The sequence below is a fragment of the Xenopus laevis genome, chromosome 7S, assembly GCF_017654675.1.
Source record: "Xenopus laevis strain J_2021 chromosome 7S, Xenopus_laevis_v10.1, whole genome shotgun sequence".
Classification (NCBI taxonomy): Eukaryota; Metazoa; Chordata; class Amphibia; order Anura; family Pipidae; genus Xenopus; species Xenopus laevis.
The window spans coordinates 95,160,132-95,171,930 of record NC_054384.1 but is presented as its reverse complement, the minus strand read 5'-3'; the positions used below and the strand labels follow the sequence as shown (position 1 = coordinate 95,171,930).

At 42.9% G+C, this 11,799-nt stretch overlaps 1 protein-coding gene across 4 annotated transcripts in view; it reads left to right on the top strand.

The window, feature by feature from the left end:
• Positions 1–252: 252 nt before the first annotated feature.
• Positions 253–11,799, top strand: part of LOC108697770 (carcinoembryonic antigen-related cell adhesion molecule 19) — a 38,968-nt gene continuing 27,421 nt past the window's right edge. For 3 of the 4 annotated variants that reach the window (XM_041571584.1, XM_041571583.1, XM_041571581.1), the window contains exon 1: positions 253–349. The gene's annotated coding sequence lies outside the window, so the exon portion shown is untranslated. The remainder of the gene's footprint in view (positions 350–11,799) is intronic. The other variant, XM_018228133.2, reaches the window with a different exon arrangement.

Genomic DNA, 11,799 nt, shown 5'->3' with positions numbered 1-11,799 from the left:
TTGTTGAATGAAAACTCCCAGCATGCCCCTCCGCCCGATAGGGCATTTAAACCGGCGATGCCGGCCGTATGACTTTTTGTTTTCATTTGATCACTAAAAAAGATATAATCCTGCTGCTGCTGCTGTATGTGCCGGACAAAAAGCAATTTATTTATGCTCCTCTCCCAGAGCTCATTGAATGCAGCCTCTTGTTTTGTATCAGTAGAATTCATTGTGTCTCCCCCGGCTATAACTGGCTTTGCTGCATAATCCTACACTCCGCCCCCTCTCTGTCCCCCTCCCTTCCTGCTGTCTCTCTGCCTTTCTCTATGCACTGCTATAGCAGCTGGAGAAGGAGCCTGCTTGCACGGTGAGTAGCCTCATATGTCCCTATGCGGGGTTGTGCATGCAACATTGTGGTGTGTGTCATTGTGCATGTGTGTGTCACTGCATTACACTGTGTGTGTGTGTATAAGGGAGGCTGCATATCAGTGTAGCAACTGCAGACCTATGCAGTCTGGGGGGTGCAGTCTAGCTGCATAATTATTATTATTATAATAATAACTTGCCTATAATAGTAAGCCGGTTGAGTTCCACCCCCATTAAATGCAATTACTTTTAATGCGGTGGAACCCAACCATCTTTTGTAAAAATAACCATTTTACATAGATATTGAAATAGTGTATCACTTGGGGCCCTTGTAATTCTGGATCCTACCCCTCTATACAGTTTCAGGGTCTGCAGTTCCAGTTACATCCATGTCATAACCCCCATGTGTGTGCGTCAGGCAGCAATATCCTAGAGAATTTTCAGCTTATTTCCCATCATCTTATTGGAATCATCATCATCATCATCTTGTCTTAAATCAGGGGTGTCCAACCTGCCCAGGGTGGATATGAATGCAGCCCAGCTTGAAGGAGAAAGAAATGGAAGAGAAAAAAAGAAAGAAATTAAGAAATAAATGTATGGAAATACAGAGAAAACAAGAGTGAAATAACACTTTGTGCTCTCTAAGTCCAGACACATTAACCACCTCAGTCCGTCGTCTTGTTAGGAACAGGCTTACTATGCCACGTTGTAACAATGTGGTGACCTATGAAGTAGGTTGCCCAGTTAGTAATAATAATATAATAATAAGTCTGTTTAATATCCAGGTGTCCCATATTCAAAAGTATAGCTCCATCTGGTTATCCAACTGGTGTTGTTGTTCTTTTCTCTGTATTTTCTTTAATTTTACAAATCAAAAGTGTTTGTGTATTTCAAGTGTGGCCCCAGACAATTTGGTCCCAGAGAAGCCAAAAGGTTGGACACCCCAGTCTTAAATCTCTGGCCTGCAGGACCCTGTCATCCGTCGGCCATTGTTTCATAGGTACCGCATCACCTGCAGGCGGAATCACAAGGTACAAGAAGCTATTGATGGTTTGACCTCCAGTATTCGACCTACGTCGGCTTAATTTTCTGACTCGCATGGTTACCTTGTGTGACCAGCGTTGGACAACTTTATTCCATATAGTGGGCCAATTATATGATGTACAATGTGCCCGCAGGCTGGTGATGGCATACTGTATATACTGAAATTCCAGGACAAGCTCTACTGCTAATTCTGCCCAGATATGATGAATTTAGAGCAACATTCTTTTATTAGTTGGGTGTCTGTCACTTTAGTTGCCAGTGACTTTTGACTTGATTCACCTTGACATTAATGGAAGCCAATTCAGGTCACCCAGCTCTCAGCATTATCCACTGTATATATCCTTGTGCATGCTTTATTGCAATGGGTTTGGGTTGATCTGCAGTACATAAGAAGATACCCACAGACTAGAGGACAGTTTGATGGTCGCTACCTACAGGGACAATTAAAACACCCCTATGACACTTGTGTTGGTTTGGAACCATCATGTTCTTCTGTCTGTTCCTCAGTTGACATGAGCCAGTGTATTTGTGCATCCGTTACTTTATTCCATAATCATGTCTGACAGAGGGAGATCCTTCGGGATCGGTAAAGTCTGATGTGTAATGTTGTTAAGCAATTGTTGGCAATCGAGGCTGAGACTGCAGACACTTCTGTGCTTTGGATAAAAGGTCATTGTGATGTTGCAGTTGTCAAAACGAAAAGCATTACAGGTCTGATTCTGCACTTTAGCCTTCAGCAAATGTCTTCCTTTTCCTAACTACGGCATCCGCTATCTGGTTATTTAAGTGCAGACACCACGGGGGGGGAAGAACTGTCTATCCATAAGGCAGTGCTGTTTAATGTGGCTGATATATAAACGAGCCAGGCTTTGCTTCAGCTTTATATTCCCTTTATTTCAATGTCTTACTCTGTCTGAAAACAAAATATGCAGCTTTTAACCGCCACAAAGGATTTTTGTCTATCATGGCAAGACATTTTATATATACAGTATTTATATGTATTATACATGCTATTTTTTTATATTTTAATTCAAAATACAGTTTAAGACTTTGACAATAGAACAGGGACTAGATGGCACGTGCAGGGACGGATAACAATGGGGCAGAAGGAGATGCAGCTCCAGGCTACTTTGTAAAAAGGGGGCACAGACTGAGGAAAGTCTGATATTGTATAGATTATTAGCCTCTGCACATGTATATCTGTGCCAGGGGGTGGGCAAATGTATATGCATTTAGCTTGCTGGGCTGCAGATCTGCTAGAAAAGGATCACACCCATACAGGCATGCAGTGAAAGGGGATGTAGCCCAAAAGGGAAATGTTGCCTAAATAACTTAAAAATATATCATTCTAAGCATCTAAGCTTTCCTACGTACATGAATCAAAATGCGAGTGGTTATAATTAATTGTAAATGATATTGCTATTGAAGTAATATGTGTCTGTCTTATACTGCATTGCTTGTTGTGACTAAAGAGAAATAAATAGCAGTAGTCAGCTCTCCTATAGCCAAGATAATATGGATAAACATGGGAGTATCCCAGATTAATCAGCTGGCTGCTGCTGTATTGAAGCACCAGAGCAGAGAATAGAAAGAGACAGTGCTTTCAATAGCAAAGTGCAGATGTGCAGGGGGATCTGAGCCCTACTTTACATACAGTACAGACGGAAGCCTGATTGCAGTTGGACAGACTGTGGTTGAGAGGATAAGCAGCTTACAATATACAGAAGTTTAAAAGGCAGTTCCACTTCTCTTTCGTTTTTTATTTGACTTTTAAAGAGTCAAATTTTTCCCCTCATTTATCTTCCCCAACCAGCTGCTGCCACTGCATCTTTTCCCTAAAGATAACACCTCCAACATGATACGGCTAATCTCCCATGTGTCAGCGGTTTAAAGGAAAATGAGCTCTTGTGCTGTTGAGGCAGAATTATCAAAAATCCTTAGCCAACCTAATGGCTTTTTTCTTTGTAAAATGTTTGTCAGCTTCAAAATGACGTCTGCACCCAATTCTTTAGGCACAATGATGCTGCCCATATTAATGCTGCCCACTGTGGGAACCCAACTTTGAAGTGGAGGTAGTTGTCAGGGTTCCCCTGCATCCAAGCCTGGATTTGTGGAGAGGCCACAAAGGCCCAGGCCTAGGGCGGCATGCCGTCCAGCCGCTTACTGGGGAGCCCATCGCTCATTTGCAGGCACGCAAGCTCGCTCACACCGGAGGGGGGTATGCGGACGGGCGCTTGCCATGTGTGTGGCAACTGTGGGCCTGCACTCGTGGAGCCCAAAGCCTGGTTAAAGTAAAATAAGTGGAATATGTCTATTTGCACCACTAGGTACTCTAGGAAGATCCCTTTGAAGGTCATTTAGGGTGAGATTTGGGGTGCTCACCTAGATAATCTTGCAAACATGGGGCAAATTTACTAAGCGACAAAAATTTGCAGCGACGGCTTCGCAGGCAGCGCAACACTTCGCCAGGCTAAAATTCGCTCAGACAAGGCTAATTCACTAACATGTGAAGTTGCATCCAAGGCGCCGAACGCTGGCAAAGTTGCGCTAGCGTTAATTCGGCAGGCAGAGCGAAGTTGCGATAGCGTTGGCTAATTTGCATACGGCGGTAAGTTACACTACACAAGCCCGGGAAACCTTAATAAAAGAAAATAGAGTTGTTATATTGCCCTACACATGAGCCCAGGGTATAGTTTATGTTCCATATGTTAGGAAATGTAAAGGGGAAGCCGGTTACCCCAAACAATTTTACGCTCTTTTGCAGCCTATCACCCTGAAAAAAGGAAAAGACGTCAGTGTTTTTTGGGACTTAGAAAATTTTATCAACTAAAGTTTGAGGAAGTCCTATCTACTCTATTGAACTTCGCCTGGTCTGAGGTGGCGAAGGCAAGTCTGGCGCAAGAGGTAGCGTTCGTTAAATCCGCACCTTTGTGAATTTGCGTAGTTAAGTCCCTTCGCCAGAGCGCAAATTCGCCTGGCGATTGAGTTTCGAATGAGTGCCAGCGTCAGTCTCTTTCGCTAGTGAAGTTACGCCTGCGCCCTTTAGTAAATCGGTGAAGTGCCGAAATGACGTCATGCTGGTGAATTTTCGCCAGCGTTAGTCACTTCGCCCTTTAGTACATTTGCCCCCTTGACTGAATGGCTGAGACTGTAACCTTGTTATAAGCAAAGGGGGACCCAGATCACACATTGAACCATTGCCTGGTCTATAAGAGCCTGAGGCTGAAAGAGACAAGTTTGGGAGACTGATGTGAAAGTAGAAGCTGATGTAATTTGCAAGAGGTGCACCATCACCCACAATATGTTGTTATGGTTACATCTGAAAGGAAATGCAGTTATTGTGGTTTATTACCATAAAGTTATTTCTAAACAATGCTAAGAGCTTGCACTGCCTCTTCCTCAAATAAATACTTATAATAGATAAAAAGATATTCACCGCAAAGTTCAATGACCTGAATAAAAGAAGCCTGTGGCTATTGCATTGGTCTTGGGACTCCTTGGTAACTTCAAATATCCTTGTGATTTACAATAGGCGGTAAAGTATTCCTATATATATTCTGTATAGGCCTATTTCTCAGGCCTGAATAAACTAAAAGGACAATAATAGGGAAAGATTTATCAAAATGCAGATGACCCAGATGGTCTGTGAATTGACGTCATTCATTAAAGGCAGCTGTGTCCTAAAACATGACATTTCTGCTTAGTAAAGGTAAATGACATCCATAACCACAGTTGCGACTGCTATAAAATCTCCATAGTTGTTGCTCAGACTGATATCCTTCGATAAAGGTTTTAGTATAAGAGAAATGAGGACAAAAAAGAATGGTTGTGGGTGCACACCTGAGGCCAATTTCAAAAAGTCTAATTTCCTGTCTCAATGATTCAAGTAAAGATGCTAGTGCATATAGTTTTGAAACAGGGTTTTTTAGTTACAAAGTTATGATCATAAAATTGATAAGCCACCATACCACGTCAAGGTAAACCCCATACGGTGGTCCCTAACTTGTTTACCTTTAATCATAGTAAAATAGGTATCTTACCTCTCTTCTTAATAGCATTACTTCATGTGAACAACTCCTATGCCTTGGTTTTAAACTGTGTGCTAAATCCTCCCCCGCCAACTGCTATGCGGCTTTTAAATGGGAGAGACTGCCTTCAGGCTAGATCCTCCCATGCCGCTAGCATTTTCGGCTTTTAAGGGAGAGTGATTGCACAAACCAAAGCAAATAATTAAAGGGACAATAGGACCACCAAAAATCTAAAAGGGTGGGTATGAGGGTGCAACAAACCACATGGAGCTTAGCCATAGCTCCCAGCAATTACAAATACAAAAAAGAATGGTTGTGGGTGCACACCTGAGGCCAATTTCAAAAAGTCTAATTCCCTGTCTCAATGATTCAAGTAAAGATGCTAGTGCATATAGTTTTGAAACAGGGTTTTTTAGTTAAGAGAAATGAGGAGAGCACTCAATAAGCATAAATGCTGTGGTTACTTTATTTAATGCCGACCACCAGTACACAACATGTTTCGGGCTTCTGTGCCCTTCGATAAAGGTACTTGCGTCTAAAGCTGTGGATGACTCGTGTGCCAACTGATGCAGCCTACACAATGACCCACAATAGGACCAGGATTAAACATTAAATCCTCCATCGCTGCAATTTCTAGTGAGTTGCTTAAGCAGCCTGAGCTTTGCATTATAATGCATCCTTTCTGTAGACACGTATACACTTCTTATAAATGATTGTCCTGGTTTAATAACGACATGTATTCTGGCTTCTGCTTCTCCTTGAATCATCAACAGCTGAACATGGTGCTTTTCCAGTATTTAGATCCAAGTTGTGAAGATGGTACAGTCCTGCCAAGAGCCAATTTATTGTTGAGTTGCAATACTTGTTCCAATCTATGGCCTTGGAAGCTATTATTCCTAGCAAAGGAATGCTCCAGTCGTCCTTTATTGCTAAATTGCATTGTGTAGCTCCTTTATATACAGTGGGTTTCAATGGTGTAACTATTTGGCAGCAGGTTTCAGTGCATTCCTGTGGCACAGAATAAAGAACGATGAACGGTGTGTAAATCGATACTCAAATCTCTAAGGCTATACGGTTCTATGGTAACTAACTGCATTTGCTTCTCTGTGTGTTCTGAGCAGATACAGCTAAAGCAGATACAACTAATGAGCAGATACGGCTAACAGGCTCCTAAGATACTAAACCTTCAGACAATGGCCTAGGACTAGGTTAAGAAAATACTGCAATAAAAATCTTACTAATTAATGAGCTTGGCACTTTGTAAACACCATGGTAACTGGGCTGTGCACAAGGCTCTTTTATTAGCTGTGAGTTACCACAGGACAAGAGAAGGTTCCCTGAGGACATAGCTGCTGCTGTAGATATTGCAGTATACAGGGTAGATGTCCGTCTATGAAGGAACCAAAGTATATAGATCCCTGGTGCTACCGAACAGTGCAGCAATGATCCATAAAAAAAATGCCATGGCAAATGTAAGCCCCACCTGCATGTTGAATAATAAAATAGCATTAAAAAGGTCCATTTATGACCACAAGTGCCCATGATCCAGTTCTATAGACGTGTAAGGAGCATGTTAATTAGAAATGTCAGTATGAGTGTCCACCACCCCAATTGTGGCTGCCTTTGTGAATAACCCCAAACATTTGGATGGTGAAGTTATTTTGTGCGGAAAGCAAAAGATACCCCATTTAAAGACAGGCCTTAAATGTCTTGCATAGAACATTTTGTCTCTATTATAGCTGTTTTCCCCATGATATTTGCTCAGCACTACAGAATGTTATCAGAACAATTACAGTATTTCAAGGTGTCTGGTAAATTCATTTCAATTATACATTTAGTCAGACACAGCAGAGCAGGGCACTGGAATGATTATGTGCAGGAGAAAAAGGTTTAACCTCCATTTTAAAGGAAGGGGTGGCAGCCATAATCATTTCTAACAATCTTCTAGTATTACTGTTGCAATGTCTATTACTTTAAAAGGGAACTATCACATAAACGAAAAATTAATATAAGTTTTATAATACCAAAAAGCAAAACCACTGTGTACCAAATGAGCCTCAAAGTAGGCATGATCTATGCAAGAGCAATAAGCTTACTGATTAGCTGAGCCGTGACTTAGGGTAAGGCCACACTGGGCGATTTGGGGAGATTTGGTCACCTGGAGACTAATCACCTCGTCTTTGCGGTGACCAATCTCCCCAAACACCTTCCCTGACTCTGCACCTGCTAAAATGAAAAAAACGCCGGCACTAATCACACGCAGCGATTCGTTTTCTGAAGTCGTCCGAAGTTTCCTTGTGAGGCAACTTTGGGCGATTTTGGAAAATGAATCGCCGCGTGTCATGGAAGGCGTTTGGGGAAATTGGTCGCCACAAAGACGAGGCGATTAGTCGCCAGGCGACCAAATCTCCCCAAAACGCCCAATGTGGCTAAAAAACATTTCATGCCTTTCTGTAGAGATAAGGACATTGAGTAAAGAACTGAAGTTAATTCAGTTATTTACTTAATGCCCATATCTTTTCATCCCCTGTATCAGGTTAGGGCCACACTAAGTGGATCCACAGGCCGAGAATCCATTTCTCCGCTGCTGTTCTTGCTGATGTGCCTGCAACCGAAAGCATTGTCTCCACTCGGGTGCATGCAGATGCGGCAGATATCGGCAGTGAAATGGAGACTCTTGCTTTTTTTTGCCAAAAATCTATCGTGTCTACCTGCACCAATGTGGAGACAACACTTAGGGCAGGGGCACACGGGCAGATCGCCTCTTCTTCAGGGTGACAATCTCGCCTATTGCATTCCCCCTGCCTTCCGCCTGCTAAAATTAAAAATCACCTGCAGCAATGCACTCACGGGGCTTTGATTTACGAAGTCGCCTCATTAGGCAACTACGGGGGACTTCGGAAATCAAAGCGCCGCTAGTGCCATTGCACTGGAGTTTTCTCATTATAGCAGGTGGAAGGCAGTTCGGGGAGATTGTCGCCCCGAAGAAGAGGTGATTAGTCGCCATGCGACTAAATCTCACCGAATCTGCCCGTGTGCCCCTGCCCTTATGGGCGCAGACAGAGCAACAGAAGAAAATCAGCAGGAGAGTGGATCTCAGTCTGTATTTCCTCACGGGCCGAGATCCACATTTGTTTGTCCTTAGCCTTAACAAAATGAAAGACAATAAATGGCAGTTATTTAAGGAGAACATTTAGTTAGTTACATAGAACATGTTGGGTTAAAAAAAGACCAAACTCCATCAAGTTCAACCTTTTCAAATAAAACTCAGTGCACATATAAACACCTGTCTCTAAACTCACATATATAACCAGTATTTATACTAAACGAACTGTAGATCTTAAGATCACAATAGCCTTGGATATTAATCATCTAAGCCAATTAATTGTATGTGCCATAACAACATCGGGGCATTCCACAACCTCACTGCCCTCACCAGGAAGAACCACCTACACTGCTCCAACTGAAAGTTCTGTTCCTCTAATCCAAAGAGGTGGCCTTTGGCTCATTGAGCTTTTATAGGGGAAAAAAGATCACCTGCTACTTGTCTATAATGCCCTCCAATATAATTATAAAGAGTAATCATGTCCCCTGGCAAGTCCTTATTCTCCAGAGAAACAAAACCTCAACCTTGACAGTTTACACAATGAGTATCTGACAATTCCACGTAGAAAGCTAAACAAGCAGCTGCCATAAAACATACAGTATATACAAACCCAATGAAGCATTACATGACCTCAAGCAAAATATGTGATTTACATTTCATGACTTTCTTCTACATTTTCCATATGCAACGAGCACTTGTGTAACTAAAGGATCTTGCTGGGTGCCGGCTGTGAGAAATAAACATCTAGTATTAAAATCACTTGAGACTTATGAGTAAATCACTTGACATTCACAAAGGGTTCCTTGCGGTGCTACTATACTAGAAATATTCCAGCTATACATGACTATACTGGAACTACTCTATGTATTCCATTCCATTCTCTCAGGAGTTAAGCCATATGTAATACCCTCTTAAATCTTTCATTTTATTAAAATTCTTTTGTACAGTACATTATATTTATTTACTATATTTAGGCTTATTTAACCAATTAGATGTGTGTTGCTGTGGTGTTTTCCATGTTTAAAAATCAGTCTTACCAATATTAGTGGTATTTATGTAAAATGAATTCTTGGGTTATTTTTATTCAGTTCGCACCGTCTGGTTCCCTTCTCATTAGTAAATCTTTCCAGAAGACTAAAGGGAATGGGGCCTGTTATCCAGAATGCTTGGGACCTGGGGTTTTCCAGATAACGGATCTTTCCCTAACTTGGTTCTTCATACCTTAGAAAATCATGTAGAAACACATACATGGAGTGCTCACCTCTCCGAGTGTCGCTTTTGTAGCGTCAGGTGCTGTACTGTGAGACCCACTCCTGTCTTTGGGTCAAACAACATGCAGGAAACAACCAGTCGCACTCTGAATAACGTTGTATCAGTGTTCAAAAGTTAAACATTTATTAAGCCCATATGCCAAGGCAACGTTTCGAGCCTACCAGGCTCTTTATCAAGCAGAAAATCATGTACACATTAAATAAACCCAATAGGCTGGGTTTGCTTCCAAAAATGATTACTTATATCTTAGTTTGAATCAAATTCACGGTACTGTTTTATTATTACAAAGAAAATTTTGAATTATTTGGATAAAATGGGAGATGGCCTTTCCATAATTTGGAGCATTCTAAATAAAGGGTTTCTGGATAACGGATTCTATACCTGTATTAGAAGGAATGAGGTTTCATCTGAAAGTACATAAAAAAAGTTTTGTTACAGAACAATGAAGTTGTATATTTTTTTCCATCATGTGATTTTATTGCCAGATATCTCCTTGAAAGGTTTGGTTGGAAGACGTTAGTAGAAGGCTGAGTCAGGGACTGGTCCAATTGTCACTTTGTCAAGAAGAAATACCTTCAGTTCATTGAATTTCAACTCCCTGTTGTACCACCAGGCAGAAGAATACTTGCACAGGAGCTCCCTGTAGCCCCACCAGGCAGGAGAATACTTCCACCCTGTTGCCCCACCAGGCAGGAGAACACTTCCACCCTGTTGCACCACCAGGCAGAAGAAAACTTGCAGAGGAGCTCCCTGTAGCCCCACCAGGCAGGAGAATACTTGCACAGGAGCTCCCTGTAGCCCCACCAGGCAGAAGAATAATTGTACAGGAGCTCCCTGTAGCCCCACCAGGCAGGAGAATACTTGCACATCAGCTCGCTGTAGCCCCACTAGGCAGAAGAATAATTGTACAGGAGTTCCCTGTTGCCCCACCAGGCAGGAGAATAATTCCACCCTGTTGCCCCACCAGGCAGGAGAATAATTCCACCTTGTTGCCCCACCAGGCAGGAGAATACTTCCACCTTGTTGCACCACGAGGCAGAAGAATACTTGCACAGGAGCTCCCTGTAGCCCCACCAGGCAGGAGAATACTTCCACCCTGTTGCCCCACCAGGCAGGAGAATAATTCCACCTTGTTGCCCCACCAGGCAGGAGAATACTTCCACCTTGTTGCACCACGAGGCAGAAGAATACTTGCACAGGAGCTCCCTGTAGCCCCACCAGGCAGGAGAATACTTCCACCCTGTTGCCCCACCAGGCAGGAGAATAATTCCACCTTGTTGCCCCACCAGGCAGGAGAATACTTCCACCTTGTTGCACCACGAGGCAGAAGAATACTTGCACAGGAGCTCCCTGTAGCCCCACCAGGCAGGAGAATACTTCCACCCTGTTGCCCCACCAGGCAGGAGAATACTTCCACCTTGTTGCACCATGAGGCAGAAGAAACCTTCCACAGGCACTCCCTGTTGTCCCACCAGGCAGGAGAATACTTCCACCCTGTTGCCCCACCAGGCAGGAGAATACTTCCACCCTGTTGCACCACCAGGCAGAAGAATACTTGCACAGGAGCTCCCTGTAGCCCCACCAGGCAGGAGAATACTTGCACAGGAGCTCCCTGTAGCCCCACCAGGCAGAAGAATAATTGTACAGGAGTTCCCTGTAGCCCCACCAGGCAGGAGAATACTTCCACCCTGTTGCCCCACCAGGCAGGAGAGGAATTGCACAGTTCATTGATAACCCAGAAAGTCCAGATGCTTTAGACTTAACTCTACTAGATACCATATATCATGACTTGGATGAATGAGAATGCCCATAGACATACAGCCAAGAAGTAGCCATTTAGAGCTTCCAAGGGTTTAGATTATTTTTTTTTACCTTCCTCTGGATCAATTAGGAGGTGAACTTGATAAACGTGCTTTTCAACCTTAGCTTTAATGTAAGTGTGGGAGAATTAAAATCTTTGTATAACGAGCTCCAAGTAACAGTGATGAATTGTTCAGTGTG